This window comes from Monodon monoceros, unplaced genomic scaffold (assembly GCF_005190385.1).
Source record: "Monodon monoceros isolate NGI ecotype Baffin Bay Population unplaced genomic scaffold, NGI_Narwhal_1 Super_Scaffold_19, whole genome shotgun sequence".
In the NCBI taxonomy this organism is placed as follows: Eukaryota; Metazoa; Chordata; class Mammalia; order Artiodactyla; family Monodontidae; genus Monodon; species Monodon monoceros.
The window spans coordinates 29,675,364-29,683,957 of NW_021703775.1; positions in this window are offsets into that span (position 1 = coordinate 29,675,364).

Below are 8,594 nucleotides of genomic sequence, written 5' to 3' on the forward strand. Positions count from 1 at the left end.
TCCACCCTCTCTTTCCAATTGGTGATAGGATTCGCAACTCCGCCTCGTGCTCCTTCCCTGTTTTCCATTGGTTCTATACCGACAACCGGGCCCCCTTTTGCTTTGTTAGTATTGGCCAAGAGCTACAGAAAGCAAGCCACTCTGCCTGTCTCCCATTGGTGGAACCTTCCTACACCGCCCAGCTACGATGACGTCACCTTTCCCCAGGCCAGCGAGCCCTGAATGGCTGGTGGTCAGCGGCCCGGCTACTCCTCGCGGGATGTGGCATGGGCCGTCAGGGCTGACCCGGGCGCCGACCGGCGCTGATTCACCGGCTGCCGCCGGGCTCGGCCCCACCCGACCCCACCTCGGACCTGTTGCCGGGACCTGTCTCTGGGGAAAAGTTCCGGGGACCTGCTGGGCGTCCCTCGAGTGGAAGCTGGCACCGCGCGTCACCTGGGCGCTCTGCCCCGCTTGGGTTCGGGGCTGGATCCCTGGGCCTGCCGGCCGAGACCCGGAGGTTACAGGCTTCCCGAGGTCGAGGGCCCAGCCGCGAAATCTCTCCGAAGGGAGAGCGGCAGACAGCCCGACGGTAGGGCGGTGGGCCTGGGGCTCCGCCGAGCGCCACGTGGCTGAGGGGCTCGGGGGAAAAGCCTGTCTCCTGTCCAGTGTTCGCCGCCCAGCGTTTTTTTCTCTCTTCAGAAAGCGCTGGAGTAGGGAGGCTGTATACAGAGCTGAGCTCTCCAAAGGCACTAGGCACTACCCCCGCCCCAAGTGCTGGCTAATCACTCCCTCACGCGACTGGGTTTTAAAAGCTCAGAAACTTCCTGTACCTACAGATTGGCGTTGAATTCTGAGATTCTTTGACATAAATCTCTTTCGGGGTCTTTCCTTCCCTTTTAATTCTAGAGGAGAACACTCAAAAAGAATCCTTCCTTTTCAAGACGGCTATGAATGGTGTTTGTGTGGTACCAATATAAATGTACATAGACAGAACTAAAAACTTTATTTAGGAATTGTTCCCTAAGCTATCTCAAGACCCAAGTTACTCTGTTAATATACTGACATCTTCGTTTTAAGAAACGGAAATAAAACTCTTCGTAAATTGAGAGTCCTGAATATAGAAATGAGTAAAGCATGAACACATTTAACAAAGCTTTTTAGAAAAGTTTATTGTTGCCAATATGTGAAAACAATAGCCTGTCAGGTAACTTACCTACATTATTGCTAATCCTCAATATAACCCCATTAGATAGGTTAATTATCTACATTTTGCACATGAGGAAACTGATGCCCAAGAAGCTAAATGACTTTCCTAGACATCCATTCAGCCAGAAATGGAAACTGAACCTAGATCTGTTTCACTCAGAGCCCATGGTGTCAATGCTCCAGTTGGTAGCTGTTCTAAAAACAAGACAACTAAGAGACGGATTTCCATATGAGTCACAAACAATGACACTCAAACACTGGGGAAAAAGAAAGAAACACATTACGATGGTAAGTTTTTAAATGTGTCCTTTTTAATGGTTAACAAGTCCATTAAAATTAAATAAACTCAACAGAATTAATACGTAGAATAAATGCAGTAAACCAGGCCTGACATACAGAACACATATTTTCTGGTTTTAATGGTTAATTGGACCTAAAAGGTGATTCTTTATGAAAACTAATAAATATTCACCTTTACCACTGAAGATAAAGGTTTTCAAGAAAGCACAAAAAAGCTAGAAGAATGGGGATATAAGTTTTAAAGAGTATGTTTTAACTGCAAGTTATCTGTAAAACAAATTTGAAAATCATAGTGAAATGAATACAATTCTAAAGTGCCCAAACTGACAGTAAAAACACTTTGATTTCATTACCTTAATTTTGGATTTTGTATACTTCTATATTTTCTCTTTGACTTTATTATGAACACTCAGAATCTCTTTACTCTTTCCCTTACCCTCAACTCTTTTTTTTTAAACCCAGTCTTATTTCAAAGTCATGATCCTTCCCCTAGAATTGCCCTGACTGAAAATCACACTTATACAAAATTAAAAAAGGAAAAAAGTTTGAAATCTGAGATATACCAAGGAACCATTTAAACACCAACAGGTCTATCTTAAACTCCAAACAAAAATACTAAGTTATATAACAATCAGAGAATTAGACTAAAGAATGACCCCTTTCTGTTCCTTGGCAGTGGTGGAAGACAAGATCAGTAAGCCAGCAATACCAACCAGGAATTAGTATCATGAAGAACTCCAAAGGGCATTTGGTGCCATCTACTGGACATCAAGCAGTAAGTATAAAACCAAGGGTTTTTTCTTGTCTTTCTGGAAATTATTTTACACAAATACATTATAATGACCAGTTAAATAAGATAATCTGAAAGTACAGATTTTGAAAAAAGAAATGAAATCCTAAAACAAAGTACAAGTGGTGACTCCCGGCATCTAGCACTTCAAAGGCATTACATAAGCACTGACAGATAGGCACAACCCCCAAAATAAGAATTCGAAATTCCAGAATGTTTGAACCTGAATTTTATGACCAGAATTTTAAATAAAAAGCTATCTGTAATAAGATAAACGTAGGCTGACAATGGTTTATATCTTTGATCAGGCATCAAGCTAAACTAATAGAACTGGGGAGTAAAAGAAAATATTGAAAATGGGAACCACAAAAGATTATACTTGTCAGATAATCTTTACTACATATTTTAGAAAGCCCCAGTTTCCTTCCTCTGAGGGGTTTATAATCCAGGTGGGTATAGGACAGTATGTAAATGCCGGTGCTGAGGGGAAGGTTCATTAAATGCAACAGGAGCTCTGCCAGAGAGGTGCTTTTCAGTGAGTACCTCAGAGTGGCAGGGAAGACAACTGTTGATATTATATAACTGTCTAAAAAGTTCCAAAACTGCTGAATTAAAAAACACTATTTATAACTGAGTTTGACATAGTTAACCACTATGACATTAAAATGATTCTGTTTTATAAGTTTGTGAGGAACTGATTTTATTCTTCTAAGTGTAAAAATCAGAACTGTAATTTTCTGCTTTAATATCAGTCCCTTTCTTTGTGGCTACTTTGGACACTCAAATATCATGATACCCAATATCAGAAAATTAAAATTTAAAAACCTTTAAAAACACTGCTTTGCAAAAGTTAGTTATTCCACAAATATTTGCTACTTTAAAAATAGAGCAATGGCTAGACAGGGGTACATACATTACACTGAACACTATGTAGCAGTTAAAAAAAAAAGGTAGAGGTACATACGTTGGCATGGAAACATCCCCAAGGCAATGCTGAGTAAATAAGTTGTAAAATGATCCCTAAAGCATATTATTTGTGTTAAAAAAAAAAAAAAAAGAAGGCCATACTGTGTATTTTCCTCATTTCCAACACTAACTCTGTTACATACATACATGCATAAGATCTGGAAGTAAACACCACAAAGGATTCACACAGTGAACCAGGGCTGTGCAAAACAGATTTAGCTGTCATAATGTTTTAAAATTTTTATAGGAAAAATGTATTCATTTATGAGTTGGGGAACTAAAGGTTAACTTAGAAACCAAGGGAAGTGGAGTGAAGTAAGTCAGACAGAGAAAGACAAATATCATATGGTATCGCTTATATGTGGAATCAAATGAACCTATTTATAAAACAGAAATAGAGTCACAGATGTAGAAAACACACTTACGGTTACCAAGGGGGAAAGGGGGGAGGGATAAACTGGGAGATTGGGATTGACATATACATACTACTATATATAAAACAGGTAACTAATAAGAACCTACTGTATAGCCCAGGGAACTCTACTCAGTACTCTGTAATGACCTATATGGGAATAGAATCTAAAAGAGTGGATATCTGTATATGTATAACTGATTCACTTTGCTGTATCAGTACAGCAGAAACTAACACAACATTGTAAATCAACTATACTCCAATAAAACTTAATTTTAAAAAAAACACCAAGGGAAGTGGTTAAGTGAAAAAAGTTTACTGAACTATATTCATGAATTCAACAGATATTTATTGAGTGCTTTACTGTGTGCCAGGCACTGTGTGGTGCCAGGGCTACAGCAGCAAACAAGACAGAAGCGCTACTCCTGAAAGTTCAAAGCCTAGTGGAAGAACCAGACAGTAACAGGTGAATATAGAGTGTGTCAGGCCGTGATAAGCTATAAGGAAAAGGAAACTTTGCAGAGCATGTGGAGAAACTGGAACCCTCATACATTGCTGGTGGGAATGTAAAATAATGCCGTTGCTTTGGAAAACAGTTTTGACAGTGCCTCAGAAAGTTAAACATAGAGTTACTGTATGACCCAGTAGTGCCTCTCCTAGTTATACACCCAAGAGAGTTGAAAACATATGTTCATACAAAAACTTGTATATGAATGTTCATAGTGGCACTATTCGTAATAGCCAAGAAGTGGAACAACCCAAATGCCCATCAACTGATGACTTATAAATAAAAATGTGGGGACTTCCCTGTGGCGCAGTGGTTAAGAATCCGCCTGCCAATGTAGGGGTCACGGGTTCCAGCCCTGGTCCGGGAAGATCCCACATGCCGCGGAGCAACTAAGCCCATGCGCCACAACTACTGAGCCTGCGCTCTAGAGCGCGCGTGCCACAACTACGGAGCCGGCGCACCTAGAGCCCGTGCTCTGCAACAAGAGAAGCCACCGCAATGAGAAGCCGGTGTACCACAACAAAGAGTAGCACCCGCTCTCCACAACTAGAGAAAGCCCGCACGCAGCAATGAAGACCCAACGCAGCCAAAATAAATAAAATAATTTTTTAAAATATATGGTATATCCCCAGAACAGAATATTATAAGCCATAAAAAGGGATGAAGTACTGATATATGCTACAACATAAATGAACCTTGAAAACATTATGCTATGTAAAAGCAGCACAAGAGGTGCTAGACACAAAAGGTCATGTATTTTGTGATTCCATCCATTTGAAATATCCATTTAAATGAAAACATCCAGAATAGTCACACCTTTAGAGACAGAAAGTGCATTTCGTGGTTTCTGGGGTGGAGGGTAGAGGTGGATAGGGAGGGATGAGGAGTGACTTTAATGAGTATGGGGTTTCTTTTTAGGATGATAAAAACATTTTAGAATTAGATAGTGGTAATAAATACTTAACTCTGTAAATATACTAAAACCACTGAAATGGTGTACTTCATTTATTCATCTATTTTTGGCTGTGCCACATGCCGCTTGCAGGATCTTAGTTCCTTGACCAGGGATTGAACCCATGCCCCCTGCAGTGGAAGCACGGAGTCCTAATCACTGGACCGCCAGGGAATTCCCTGAAATGATATACTTTCAAAGGGTGAATTTTATCTCAATTTTTAAAACGCTAAATAAAAAGAGTAAAACAGGGTAAAGGGATAGAGAGGGAAGGGGAAGCTACTATTTTGGACAAGGTGGTTAGGAATGAACTTATTTTGAGCAGTGACCTGAACAACATAACCACGTAAATCTACTAACCATGTAAATCTGAGAGGTGGGGGAGGGGGAGGAGGAACATTCCGGGAAGAAAAGCAAGTTGGAAGACTCTTCAGGTAGATGCATACCTGTTCTCAAGGAACAGCAAGGAGGCTAGCAGCGTGGCTGAGTGCAATAGCAAGGGTGAGGCTGCAGGAAGCCAGGTTCCAAACTATACAGATGTGTAGAGCACAGTAAGGACTGGTCTTCACCCTAAAAGATAGAAAACCACCAGAGCCAGAAGCAATGTGACCAGATGTACATTTTAAAAGGTTCACTCTGCTGCTAGGTGGAGAATAAACTGAGGCTGAAGAGGGAAGGAAACCTATTAGGGGGTTACTGTAGTAGTCCAGGCAAGAGAGATGGCTTCTGTTAGTACAGATGGTGAACAGTAGTCAGATTCAGTGTACATCAAATCACAACATACACGTTCAATATCTTAAAATTGTGTGTCAATTATATCACAGTAAATCTGGGGAAAATAGTGGTTGGATTCAAAATACACTCTGATGTTAGAGCCAAAAGGATTTCTAATGAATCAGATGTGGGGCACAGGAAAAAGAGCGGAGTCAAGGATGACCCCCTAAGGATTTTGCTCTGAGCAAAGGTGTAAATGGAGAGGCCACTTGCTGAGACGGGGAAGCCTCAGAGAAGAAGACTGGGCAGGGAAATGAGAATTCAACTCATCTTAAATTTGAGCTGCCTAATAATCCAAGTGCATATACAAGCCTGGAATTCAGTAAAATGGTCAGGCTAGAAATATAAATTTGAGAGCCATGGCAGAAGACGTTTGAAGCTATGTGGATGGACGACTCACCAGAGGGAGATTGAAGAGTCCATGGATTGGGCCCTGGAACACTCTTAGCATTTAGATACTTAGAAGATTTGGCAAAACTTATGTCTTCTGAGAGGCAGTAGCCTGTTAGAGGAAGACAAGGATGCTCCATTTTTCTTATTCTTACAGAATCAGATGATCTGATGGATAAAAGTTCCTTCAAACCAAGACTTCTATTAAGATCAGAGGTGTCTTATCTCTGGATCTTTAAAGATTTCCTCCTGTTCCATTTCTTTGGTGTTAGCTTACGGAGAGTGAACCTATTGACCTACCGGGTATTCTCAGATTATTTCTTTACAAAGTATGCTGCCTTGAGGATCTCAAGTCAAATCTCTACTAAAACCACACTGACATGACAACCCAAAAACCTATCATCTGATTTGGGGCATATTATTTCATCCCAGAAGTTTTAGCTTCCCAATAAGACAACAGTTGGGTCTCATTTCTTTAGATGTGCAAAAATGTGGTCAGAAAGTCCTTGTCATAGATAATTTACAGATAGACAGCATTTTGGAGGGTGGGGGTATGAGAATCTATTTAGCTTACCTGGCAAAAAGTCTAAGCAGAATAATCCAGCTGCTCGGGGCAGTGACACTTGTGCAATGGGTACTACAAGCTGTGCAGCTGATGCAGCACATTTAAATATTTAAGTACTGAAGCCAGTAGGTAGTGTAAACATTAATCATTTCTGCCTCTAGGTCTGAATAGCCTCAGGTTTCTCATCTGGGAATGGAGATAATAGTACCTGCTCTATCTGATAAGGATTAAATGAACCAAGGTGCTCTGTACACTGTATTATGCAATGCAGTCATACTACTATTATTTTCTTTACAGGGAACTCATTTGCCAGGAAAGCTTTTAGAGACCTACAATAGGTGGTCAAATTTCAGGTGCAGTATGGATTTAAAATCCAGCTAGACACTTGTAAAATCATGGACATATAAGAATAGTAATTACATCATTAAAAAAAATAAATTTATTTATTCGTTTATTTTTGTCTGCATAGGGTCTTTGTTGCGGTGCGCGGGCTTCTCATTGTGGTGGCTTCTCTTGGCGTGGAGCACAGGCTCTAGGCACACAGGTTTCAGTAGTTGTGGCATGCAGGCTCAGTAGTTGTGGCTCATGGGCTCTAGAGCGCAGGCACAGTAGTTGTGGTGCACGGGCTTAGTTGCTCTGTGGCATGTGGGATCCTCCAGGACCAGGGCTCGAACCCGTGTCCCCTGCACTGGCAGGCAGATTCTTAACCACTGTGCCACCAGGGAAGTCCCCACATTATTATTTTTTTTAATACCAAAAGATAAGAAACAACTTGAATGTCCAATTATAGTCCATCCTACAATGAACTATAATTGCTGCCCTTAAAAAATAAGGGGCAATATAAGAAACAATCTTAAGATGTAGTAGTAAATGAAAAACCAACAGGTGCAAAATAGTGTGTAGAGTTTGCTCAAATTTGAGTAATAATATACATATATATTATATGCTTGTGTATACATGGAATATCTCTGAAAGGATACACAATTACCTCATCACTATATACCCTTTGTGCTGTCTAAATTGTGTTCCATGTGTTTATATTACTTACTCAAAAAAATACAACACAAAATTTAAAATCTAGCCACAAAGCCTCAAATACCACTGAGATAGAAACAGAATAGGTAATAGTCATTATCTTCAATATAAAAAGAGATTCCTTCAAATTAGAAAAAGAAAAGCTTGTCAAAAGACAAATGGAGCCAAGGTCTGGAATTAGTATTAAACAAAAGAAATATACATGGCTAACACATTCTTAAAATGTTCACCTTCCTTAGAAATTAAACAAAACCAAATGCCATTATTTTAACCTTCAGAGTGGAAACTTAAGAAAAAACTACACTCAATACTGGTACATGTATATGAAATGGAAATGCTCATACTTCACTGGTGAGGGCCGCGGGGCAACTAAGCCTGCACGCCACGACTACAGAGCCCACATGCTCTGGAGCCGGTGAGCCACAACTAGAGAGAAGCCCACGCGCCACAACTAGAGAGAAGCCCACGCACCACAACCAGAGACCAGCCTGTGCACTGCAACGAAAGATCCTGCGTGCCACAACTAAGACCAGATGCAGCCAAAATATAAAAATAAATATTAAAAAAAAAGCCTTAAAACATGCACACAAAGGGTAAAACATGCACCCTTTATCTCACCCAGCAATGCCACCTGCAAGAATGAAACACGAGGAAATAAGGCAACAAGTACAAAAAGATACGTGTAACAGGGATACTACTCACAGGTGTTGTGTT